A 10,967-nucleotide genomic window follows, 5' to 3' on the forward strand; every position below is an offset into this window, starting at 1 on the left:
ATGCTGATGTGAGTGATGTGGCTGCTGAGGCGGTGGTGTTGTCTCTGCCTCCCTTTTGGTCCTGCTTGTCATCCTGCCAAGCAAACCAGAAGATCTGTGCCTACGACCTCCTTCTCGTGGAACGAGAGGGATGGTTAGCGAATGGCAATTATACAAATGGAACTCCGCATTGGGCAGCGGAATCTCATTTGTAAAGGCCAAATAGAAGAAAATCAAAGAGTCATTCGGGCCGTTTTTGAGTGTGTGACCTTGGATCAAGTAAGCCTCGTCGATATAGGCACGATCGCCCTCAATGAAAGGAATAAAATTCCCCTCTAAGGCACCGATACGTGTAGCGATACGAGTAATCAAAGAAGTGCACTCAATAGGACCTGTCATCTTGAAATTCAAAAGCCATTGCTTATCCAAAGCTTGTGTGGGGGAGATTTTGATCTTGTTGACCGTGGCATAAAGTATGAGCAACTCATCATTGCGCACGGGTCGGACATCATCTCTTGGAAATAGAGTGATAGGTAACCACTTGTGCATCAACTGAAGAGTTGGATTATGAATGTCACCGCACCGAGGTGCGAACTTGCCATGGACAACTTGACCCGAAATCTGGCCCCAAAATTCATGAGAATTAAAACTACGGCAAGCTTGATCGAGAGAAATCGGCCAGCGTTTGTTGAAATTGAGGTGGCCAGCAAAAGTTTTCCAAGAAAGCAAATACTCTTTCACAAAAAGTAGGAAAAAAACCCATTTTCCACCTCCCGAAGAGTGCAAAGAAATTGGATAGTGAGGAGTCGAGAACCATACTCCTCGACGGGAACGAAGTTATCCCTTCCAATTTCATGCCAAACGTTAGAGAAGTCTTCGTACATACCTGTTTTGATGAGGAGATCCGGATCAAATTCTCGGGTGTGGATGAAGCTTCGGTTCTTGATGATTGTGTAGCCTTGTCATTCACGATCATCTCACAAGTCGAGCACCTTGAATGGACCAACATACCGAGGTGCTAACTTCCCCTTGACATTAAACCTGCGGATTCCTCTCATCGGAGACACCTTCAGGTACACATAATCACCAACACTGAAAGTCAGGTCACTCCGTTTGCCATCTGCATAGCTCTTTTGTCTGCTCTGTGCAATCCTCAGATTTTCTCGCACAGCCTGAACCATCTGCTCTGCATCATCTATGATCTCAGGGCCAAAGAGCTACTTCTCACCAATCTGATCCCAATAGAGAGGAGTCCTGCACTTTCTGCCATATAATGCCTCGAAGGGGGACTTCTTCAGACTGGCCTGATAGCTGTTGTTATATGAGAACTCAGCATAAGACAGGCACTTATCCCAACTAGTACCGTACTGAATGGCACAAGCTCTCAACATATCCTCCAACACTTGGTTGGTTCTCTCTGTCTGCCCATCTGTCTGAGGGTGGTAAGCCGTACTGAAACGCAGCTTCGTATCCAATGAATCATGGAACAGCTCCCAGAACCGAGAAGTGAACTGAGACCCTCTGTCGGATATGATCTTCTTGGGCACACCATGCAAGCAGACAATCCGAGAGATGTACAACTCTGCAAGTCTAGCACCGGAATAAGTAGTGTTCACTGGAATGAAGTGAGCAACCTTCGTTAGACGATCCACTACTACCCATATAGAGTTGTACCCTTTCTGAGTACGAGGCAATCCAACAATGAAGTCCATAGTGATTTCCTCCCATTTCTACTCTGGAATCTTCAAAGGCTATAACAGACCTGCTGGCCTCTGATGCTCAGCCTTGACATGCTGACAGGTGTCACAAATAGCCACGTACTCTGCCACTGAACGCTTCATACCATACCACCAGAAACGTTCCTTCAGATCATAGTACATCTTCGTGCTGCCCGGATGAATAGAGTAAGCTGTATCATGGGCCTCACTCAGAATCAACTTCCGGAGATCCTTCACATCTGGCACACAGATCCGGTTCTTGTACCACAAGGTACCCTGATCATCCTCTCTGAAGTGTGGAGCCTTGCCCTTCTTGAGCAACTCACGGATCTCCTGTAGCTTCTCATCTTCCTTCTGATGCTGCCTGATCTCTGACTCTAGAGTCGGTACTGCCTCAAATGCTGCACTGGAGGTATGATGCAAGAAGGCCAGACTCAACTGCTCGAACTCCTCACATAACTCTGGAGGCATCTAGAAAGCCACGGCCATGTTGACATAACTTCTTCTGCTTAGAGCATCTGCTACAACATTGGCCTTGCCCGGATGATAGTGAATCTCCAGGTCATAGTCCTTGACCAACTCTAGCCATCTTCTCTGCCGCATGTTCAGCTCATTCTGTGTGAAAATGTACTTGAGGCTCTTGTGATCAGTGTAGATATCACACCGCCGCCCATACAAGTAATGCCTCCAAATCTTCAGAGCATGCACAACTGCGGCTAACTCAAGATTATGAGTAGGATAGTTCAGCTCATGCCGGCGTAGCTGCCGTGAAGCATAACCTATCACTCGGCCTTCCTGCATCAGAACACACCCAAGACCATTCTTCAAAGCATCACAATATACCGTGAACCTCTTGGTCTGGTCTGGCAGAGTCAGGACTGGCGCCGTAGTCAACCTTTTCTTCAGCTCATCAAAGGCCCTCTGACGCTCATCAGTCCACACAAAAGCCACATTTTTCTCCAGCAAAGAAGTCAAAGGCTTCGAGATCTTGGAGAAATTCTCAATGAACCTCCAATAATATCCAGCTAAGCCCAAGAATGACCTGACTTCCTTTACTGTCTGCGGTGTCTCCCACTCTAGCACATCCTTCACCTTGCTCGGATCAACAGCAATGCCCCCCTGAGAGATAACATGACCGAGGAATGGAACCTCGTCAATTCAGAACTCGCACTTGCTGAACTTAGCATACAGCTGATGCTCTCTCAATCTCTGCAACACGAGCCTCAAATGCTCCTCATGCTCTTATTCTGTCTTGGAGAAGATCAGAATATCATCAATGAAGATCACCACGAAGACATCCAGATAGTCCATGAAAACCATGTTCATCAAGTGCATGAAGAAAGCCGGGGCATTAGTCAAGCCGAAGGACAAGACCGTATACTCATATAGCCCGTACTTGCAAGTGAATGCCATCTTCGGAATATCCCCAGGACAGATCCTCAGCTGAAAATAACCCGAACGAAGATCAATCTTCGAGAATATATGAGCACCTCGAAGCAGATCGAAGAGATCCTCGATACGGGGCAGTGGATGCTTGTTCTTGATAGTGACTGCATTCAGCTCCTGATAATCCACACACATCCTCTTCGAGCCATCCTTCTTATCTACCAGCAATAATGGAAAAGCCCAAGGAGAGAAGCTGCGACGGATATAGCCCTTGGCTAGCAACTCATCAATAGTTTTCTTGACTTCTTCATGCTCTATAGGTGCCATACGGTAGGCCCGCTTTGCAATAGGAGCTGTGCCAGGCAAGAGATCAATACAAAACTCAATGGCGCGTTCAGGCGGCATACCTGGCAGATCATTCGGAAAGACATCCGGGAATTCAGACACCACGCGAATACCGTCCGTGGGTCTAGCCTTCATCTGATGAAGAAATCCCGAAGGCTCCACTGCACTGATAACAACCTCTTGGCCACTGGAAGCTGATAGCAAGACTGTCCTCTGAGCACAATCTATCCGGACTCCCCACTTGGCCAGAGTCTCCATTCCCAGAATGACATCAATGCCCTTGGTGTCTAGCACCATCAGATCAGTACAGAACTCTACTCCCCTCAAGGAAACACTGACTCTCAGGCAGTAAGTGTGAGACCTCAACTGTCCTCCCGGTGAAGATACTAACAGGCACCTCTTTAATGTGCTAGTATGAATACCATGATGCTCGACAAAAGACTGAGTAATGAAGGAATGCGTAGCACCAGTATCGAAAAGCAATGCAGCTGGATATGAATTAACCATGAACGTACCAATAACCACGTTGGGAGCCACGGCCGCTGACTCGGCCGTCACGTGGTTCACCCTGCCCTGAAGTGGCGCCCTGGGCTGAGCTGGGCGCCCCTGCTGTCCCGCCTGCGCCTTCCGGGGGCAAGTGTTGGTGTAGTGCCCCGGCTGGCTGCAGTGATAGCAGGTGCGAGGGGGTCCCTGAGTCTGCTGTCCGGCAGGAGGAGTTGCCTGCCGTGGAGCCTGAGGTGCTGGCGGAGCTGGTGGAGTAGTACGGGCCGGAGGTGCCGGTAACCTCGGGCCCTGACCTGCCTGCTGCTGCTGTCGAGGCGGGTACTGCTGCGGCCTCTGCTGGTACTGCTGAGGAGGCCGGTACTCTTGCTGCTGGTACTGCTGGGGCGGCTGGAGGCGAGGACGAGTATTGCTGCCGGAAGCAACGGGGACAATCTTCCTCTTCTTGTCCTCCATCTTCAGGTGCTTGCACTCAGTGTTGAGCGCGCTGTCAACCAGATGGTTGAAGTCGTCGAAGCGGAGGTTGAGCAGCGCGTACTGGAGGTAGTCCTCAAGGCCCTCCATGAAGTGCTCCTGCTTCTTGCGGTCATCTGCAACATCGGCAGGGGCGTTGCGAGCAAGCTGCAGAAAGCGATCACGATACTCCGTGACCGACATAGTCCCCTGAAGTGACAAAGACAAATAGATATCGAAAGATTAACTCAATATTCATAAGGATAGAACAAGGGGCATTAGCTCAAAAGAAACCGCTGAATGATTATATCTAAGATTACCTGCTTCAGTGCAAGGAACTCCTTCTGCTTCATCTTCATAACGCCCGCGGGGACGCTGTGGCTGCGGAACCGCTCCCGGAACTGGAGCCAGGTGAGAGCCTCGCGGTCCTGAACTGGGTGGGACTCCCACCAGTCCAAAGCTGCACCTCGCAGCTGTCCTGCTGCGTACAAGACTCGCTCTCGATCATCGCACTAGGCGATGTCCAGCTGGCGCTCCATTGCATGGAGCCAGTCGTCAGCCTGAAGAGGGTCGGACGTGTGAGAGAACGTCGGCGGGTGACCCCTCAGAAACTCAGCACGCCTGTCGCGAGGCTGCGGCGGTGGAGGAGGCGGAGGCTGAGTGTGCGCCTGCTGAAGAGCCTGAATAGTGTTGTTCTGGGTGGCCATCATCTGCATCTGGAGCTGGAAGTACTGCTCCGGGGTCAGAGGCGGAGGCATCGGGATCCCGGTCCCCTGGGTGTTCTGCCCCTGGTTGTTCTGCCCCTGCTGGTCAGAACCACGCTTGGTGTTCACCATCTGTAACACTCGGTTTATAAAAGGACATAAACCGAGCAATCATATACGTGCCAGGATCAAGTCACACGTATATACAACAGAATAAATAGTATATCACAGCACATATCACGTAAAAAGATATAATAAAGCGAATACGAATGTTATTTATTATATTAATGACAAAATGTCTGATACAGCGGAAGCGAAGTACAAATACGATAAAAACTCTCCGAAGCTAAGCAGGGCGCCATAGGGACGTCGACTGGGAGACGAACGCCTAGAAGTCCTCGTAGTCCTGGTAGCGCTGAGCGAACTCCCTCGTGTCGGTAGGAACTGAGCAGCAGTAGCGTATCCAAGAGGAAAAAGTAGAGAAGAGGCAAGAGTGAGTACACAACTTGTACTCAACAAGTATAACACAAACTATGAGGCTCTAAGGTTGGCTGACTCAACTGCATTAGCTTTTAAGTGTTGGCAAAATTTTATTAAAGCTATTTACTACGAGTTGATGAATTACCATTAACCCAGTTACATAGTAATTAATCAGAATTAATTCAGAAACTACTGAGTACCAAAGCAAACCAAGCCACCCGGGGAAACCTGCCTCGTCAAAGGAAGATAACCCCGCTAATCAAAAGGAGGATCTGGGCCGCTCATGACCGTGAGCACGGCTAGTATACCAGTTTTACACTCTGCAGAGGTTGCACATATTTACCCACAAGTCGTGAGCTACGCTAGTTGTTCATCACACTTCCTTAGGTGAGATGACTAGCAAACTCACTACGAGGCTATTACAAAGAATCTCGTTGGTAAGGCGTAACCGCGAAGAGTTAGATCGGCGACGATGGGGCCCACCTCCAGGGGAACAAGCACGTAGCACAGACCAAGCCGGAGGAGCAGGGACCATTGAAGCTTACCACCCTTGTCCCGCAGGTAAGTTACTCCAAACCAAAAATATCTAATTAGTAAGCCAAGACCATCCCATTCCAGTCTTGTGGTAGTGCTGTTGTCCCAGGTTGTCGCTCTATGAACCGGTCCTTATGGAGAGTGGCCAACCAAGCACTAAGCACCGTGCTGGCCCCCTAAACCATGTTTCTAACAAAACCAATTTTAACGAGACGTGAGCCACTCAAGCCACACAGAGGGCCACTCCCAGAATTAAGTTGCATATACCATTAACAATGCACAACAATAAGCATACAAGCAAACACTAACAAAAGCTAAGAAACAGTACATCAATACATAAAAACAGCACACTAAACTAGTCTAAGACTATTCTACGCGTTACAACGATCGCGTGGATATAAAGAACGCCTAAAACGGAGCTAAAACGCATAATCTAGGCCAAAAACAAGTTCTAGGGGCTTATCTGCGAGAAAAACTAAGTTCCAGGGGGGCTTCTGCAAAAACCGAGGACTAAAACGTAATTAAACATTAACTCAGGGGTCTAACTCGTAAAAATAGCAGGGAAGGACGGCGGGTTCAAAAAGGGAAAAGCGCAGGGGTCTAAGTGTTAAAAACAGGACCTAAATCTAATTATTTTTGAACTACCAGAACCGCGGGTTGATTCCCAAGAAACCGAGGGACTTAAACGCAAAAGTGGCATGTGTATAGCAGCCTTCACGTGGGGATATGGTTGTGTACTGTGCTGTGAACTCGGTCTACAGAATCTATGGACCAGAGAGCTATAACTGCGGTCTATGGTGAACCAGGTCCACACGAAGGGGTATCTCATGATCTAATCCACACCATAGGTCTCCGATCGAACGGCTGTGGACCTTCTTCTTCCTCTGGATCGCCAAAGAACGTGCTGAACGCACAGACTCCATGAACACACCTACAGAAGCTCTATGCTACAACCCGAGATCGATCTACGCTCCACGGAAAACGCCCGGAAGCGGCAAAACGGAAAGCTCTCGGCATGGGGATCTCACCTAGGGCACTGGGGAGAGTTGCGACGGCGCGGGCTGATCGCGGGACATGTAGAGCTCGAACTGGGAACTTCCTGGAACGATGACAATAAGCGATGTCGAGCGGCAGCGGTTCCTTCTGGCGGCAAGGTCGACGCAGAGCTCGCGGAGGTGGTCGCTGCAGAGGCTCCCCGAACTGCTGGACTCCACTGATCGACTCATTGAAGTCCTGCGGAGGTGTAGCGGGAGGTGAGGAAGGTCCGGGGATCACCGGCGGCAGTAATTTCAGCGGTGCAGGGACTTGCCGGTGGTGCTGCGGAGAAGGAATTCCCTGCATTACAGGGCTCAGAGCCGGGGAAGGAGTGCGCAGATGGGCTCCTGGACGCACGACGAAACTCTTGCAGTGCTTGTGGTGGCTCGGGAGGTAGTGCAGCGGCAGAAGCACGGCGGCGCAGAGTTCCGGCACGGCGGGGCTTTGCGAGAGCAGCGGGGAGGGGATCCCACAATCTCGCCGATGATCTCGGGCGCGAGGTCCGCTCGGGAAAGAACGGAAAGGAGGAAGGAGAGCGCTGACTAGTGGGCCTGAGCGTGCTGGACGCGTGCGTTGCGCGCTGCTGGTGCCTGGCACATGGGCTGCATGTGCTGCTGGGTCGGCTCGTCAGTGGGGCAGGGCGCGCGCTAGGAGACTGAGAGAGGGGGCCGGGATGGCAGTGACCCGGTTTGCTGAGGGAGCGCGTGCGCAGGCTCTGGCGGGTGGGGCACTTTGTCAGCAGCTGGGAGGGAGGCGCAGCTAACAAGCGGGGTTGCTCGGTCAGAGAGAGAGAGGGGTGACGCGCGCGGGGCGGGGAGGCGTCCTGGCGCGTGGGCCGTGGTCGGTGAGCGAGCAACGGGTGAGCGCGTGCGGCCGTGCTGGCAGCGGGAGCGCGCGCGCGTACGCGGACTGGGAAGGGCGCTGCAGCGCTAGGAACCGAAGGAAGCGCAGCGCATGTAGAGGAACGGGCTGGGCCGGCTTAGCTGGGCCTGCGGGAAGGGAAAGAAGCGGACTGGGCCGGCTGGGCTGGTGCGGGAAAGAGGAACACGGGCTGCACGCTGGGCCGACTAGGCTGAAGGTGGGCCAAGCGGAAGGTGGGCTGCTGGGTTGAGCTAAGTGGGTTTGACCCTTTCCTATTTCTGGTTTTGTCTCTTCTTTTTCTTTTCCAAACTTCACACAACCTATTTGAATTCAAATTTGAATTTGAATTCAACTCTAGCACTCAAACAAATAAAACAATGCTCCAGCATGAATGCACAAACATGTTAAATCTATAATAAATTTTAATTACTTTATGAAGCAAAAAAAATAAATTATAAATGCAAGGCTAAGCAAATTAAATCCTAGAAAATTAAATAAAGCCAATTAAATTTATTAATAAATACTGAAATTTAGATTAGGGTGTTACAAATCCTACCCCCTTACAGGAATCTCGTCCCGAGATTCTGGGCTGGCTAGCATAGAGATTAGGATATGTCTTCATCAGCTCCTCTTCCTTCTTCTGGCAAGTCCTCCGGAAAGACATCTGGGAATTCAGACACCACGCAAATACTATCCGTGGGTTTAGCCTCTATCTGATGAAGAAAACCAGAAGGCTCTGTAGCACTGACTTTCGCCTCTTGGCCATCAGATGCTGACAAGAGAACTTTCTGCTGAGCACAATCAATACGGACTCCCCATCTGGTAAGGGTCTCCATGCTCAAAATCACATCTATCCCCGAGGAATCAATGACGATCAAACCAGTGCGGAATTCTGCCCCCCCTTATGACAATACTAACTCTGGAGCATATAGAGCATGTGTGTATCTGGCCCCCAGGTGAGGTAACTACCATAGCTGTCCTCATACACGAAACTGGTATACGATGCTGCTCGGCAAATGACTTGGAAATGAAAGAATGAGTAGCACCGGTATCGAAAAGCACCGTAGCTGGATAAGAGTTGACCATGAATGTACCAATAACCACGTTAGGAGCCTTGGCCGCTGACTCGGCCGTCACGTGGTTCACCTTCCCCTGTCGTGGCGCCCTGGGTTGGGCTGGGCGCCCCTGCTGTCCTGCCTGCCGTGGAGCCTGAGGTGCTGGACAACTTTTGGCATAATGACCTTTTTGTCCGCATTTGTAGCACATGCGGTGGTGGTGGATGGCGCTACTTGGTTGACCTCCTTGTGAACTTAACGTCACATCCTGCATTATTTCTGCTGCTTGCTCTTTGGACCCCTTGTGACCGTGTGGCTGAATCACATTCATAGTGATAGTCAACCCATCAACATAATCATAGAGTGCTTGGTTCTTAACCTGTGTATTTGCAGAGCACTCAGGGTCCTTTCTCTTCTGGATGGTCTGTAACTCATCGACCGATGGGCCGTCAAGGAAAAGGGAATCCTCTGCTAGCTGTTCTTGACGAGACCTCTTTCTCTTTGTACTGGAGAACAACCTCTGGTTCCTCCTAGTTATAGCTTCATCTTCAGTTGCACGAACTTGACGACAAGGAACGCCATAGAATTGGCAACACGGGCAAGCCTTCTCACCATCACCCATTGCACTGTCTCCAAGGTCTTTTTGTTCCGCTGCCATCTGAGCTGGGGTAAAGAGGAAACACAGATTGGTAAGGTCAAGGAGGAGAGAAAAACTCCAGATAGGTGTTACATAAATCCGAGAAAAAAGGGAACTGTAGCATAACTCTTCTGCCTCGTCTGAGAGATTCTCAAATTCCCCGGTACCAATTGTAGGCCGGGGTGTCACATCCCTACCCCCTTACAGAAACCGACGTCCTTGTCGGTGACGTCCTTGTCGGTGAATCCCTGGATATCAAATCCTTTTCGCACTATCCTTCTTCTCAACAAGTAAGACAGAAGAAACCCAAGGCATGATAGGGTAGAAAGGATGGAGTGGTTGGTTTTACCCCCAACGATCTAACTCGTTTTATTAATTAATTTAACTTTAACTTAAAACTGATTTGCATTAAACAAATTTAACTACTAAACTATGCAATCAACCAAAAATCCAAATCAAACATGTAGCATAATAACAAGCAGACAATTTTCACAACTTAGCCGAGTTTTAACACACGACTCGACTAACACAACGCGTCGCAGATCGTGCTATTGTATTATTATAAAAGGGTCACTTAGCTTATACTCATGGTGGTCAGATGACTGATTCAGGCCAAAGTCTACGAAAACTATATTTTAGAGAGAGAAATCAAGGCAAGACGAGTAAAAGGCATAGAATTCAAGGGGTATAATAGCAAAATAGTTTCAGCAGGCAAGGATTGGAGAGAAGAAGTCCTAAAACTCGACCAGTTCTATCTAGGCTTTCGCCTTACAGTCGATACGGCTCTGATACCACTCTGTAACACCCGGTTTATAAATGGACATAAACCGAGCAATCATATACGTGCCAGGATCAAGTCACACGTATATACAACAGAATGAACAGTATATCATAGCACATATCACGTAAAAAGATATAATAAAGCGAATACGAATGTTATTTATTATATTAATGACAAAATGTATGATACAGCGGAAGCGAAGTACAAATACGATAAAAACTCTCCGAAGCTAAGCAGGGCGCCACAGGGACGTCGACTGGGAGACGAACGCCTAGAAGTCCTCGTAGTCTTGGTAGCGCTGAGCGAACTCCCTCGTGTCGGCAGGAACTAAGCAGTAGTAGCGTATCCAAGAGGAAAAAGTAGAGAAGAGGCAAGAGTGAGTACACAACTTGTACTCAACAAGTATAACACAAACTATGAGGCTCTAAGGTTGGCTGACTCAACTGCATTAGCTTTTAAGTGTTGGCAAAATTTTATTAAAGCTATTTACTACGAGTT

The sequence above is a fragment of the Panicum virgatum genome, chromosome 8N, assembly GCF_016808335.1.
Source record: "Panicum virgatum strain AP13 chromosome 8N, P.virgatum_v5, whole genome shotgun sequence".
NCBI lineage: Eukaryota > Viridiplantae > Streptophyta > Magnoliopsida > Poales > Poaceae > Panicum > Panicum virgatum.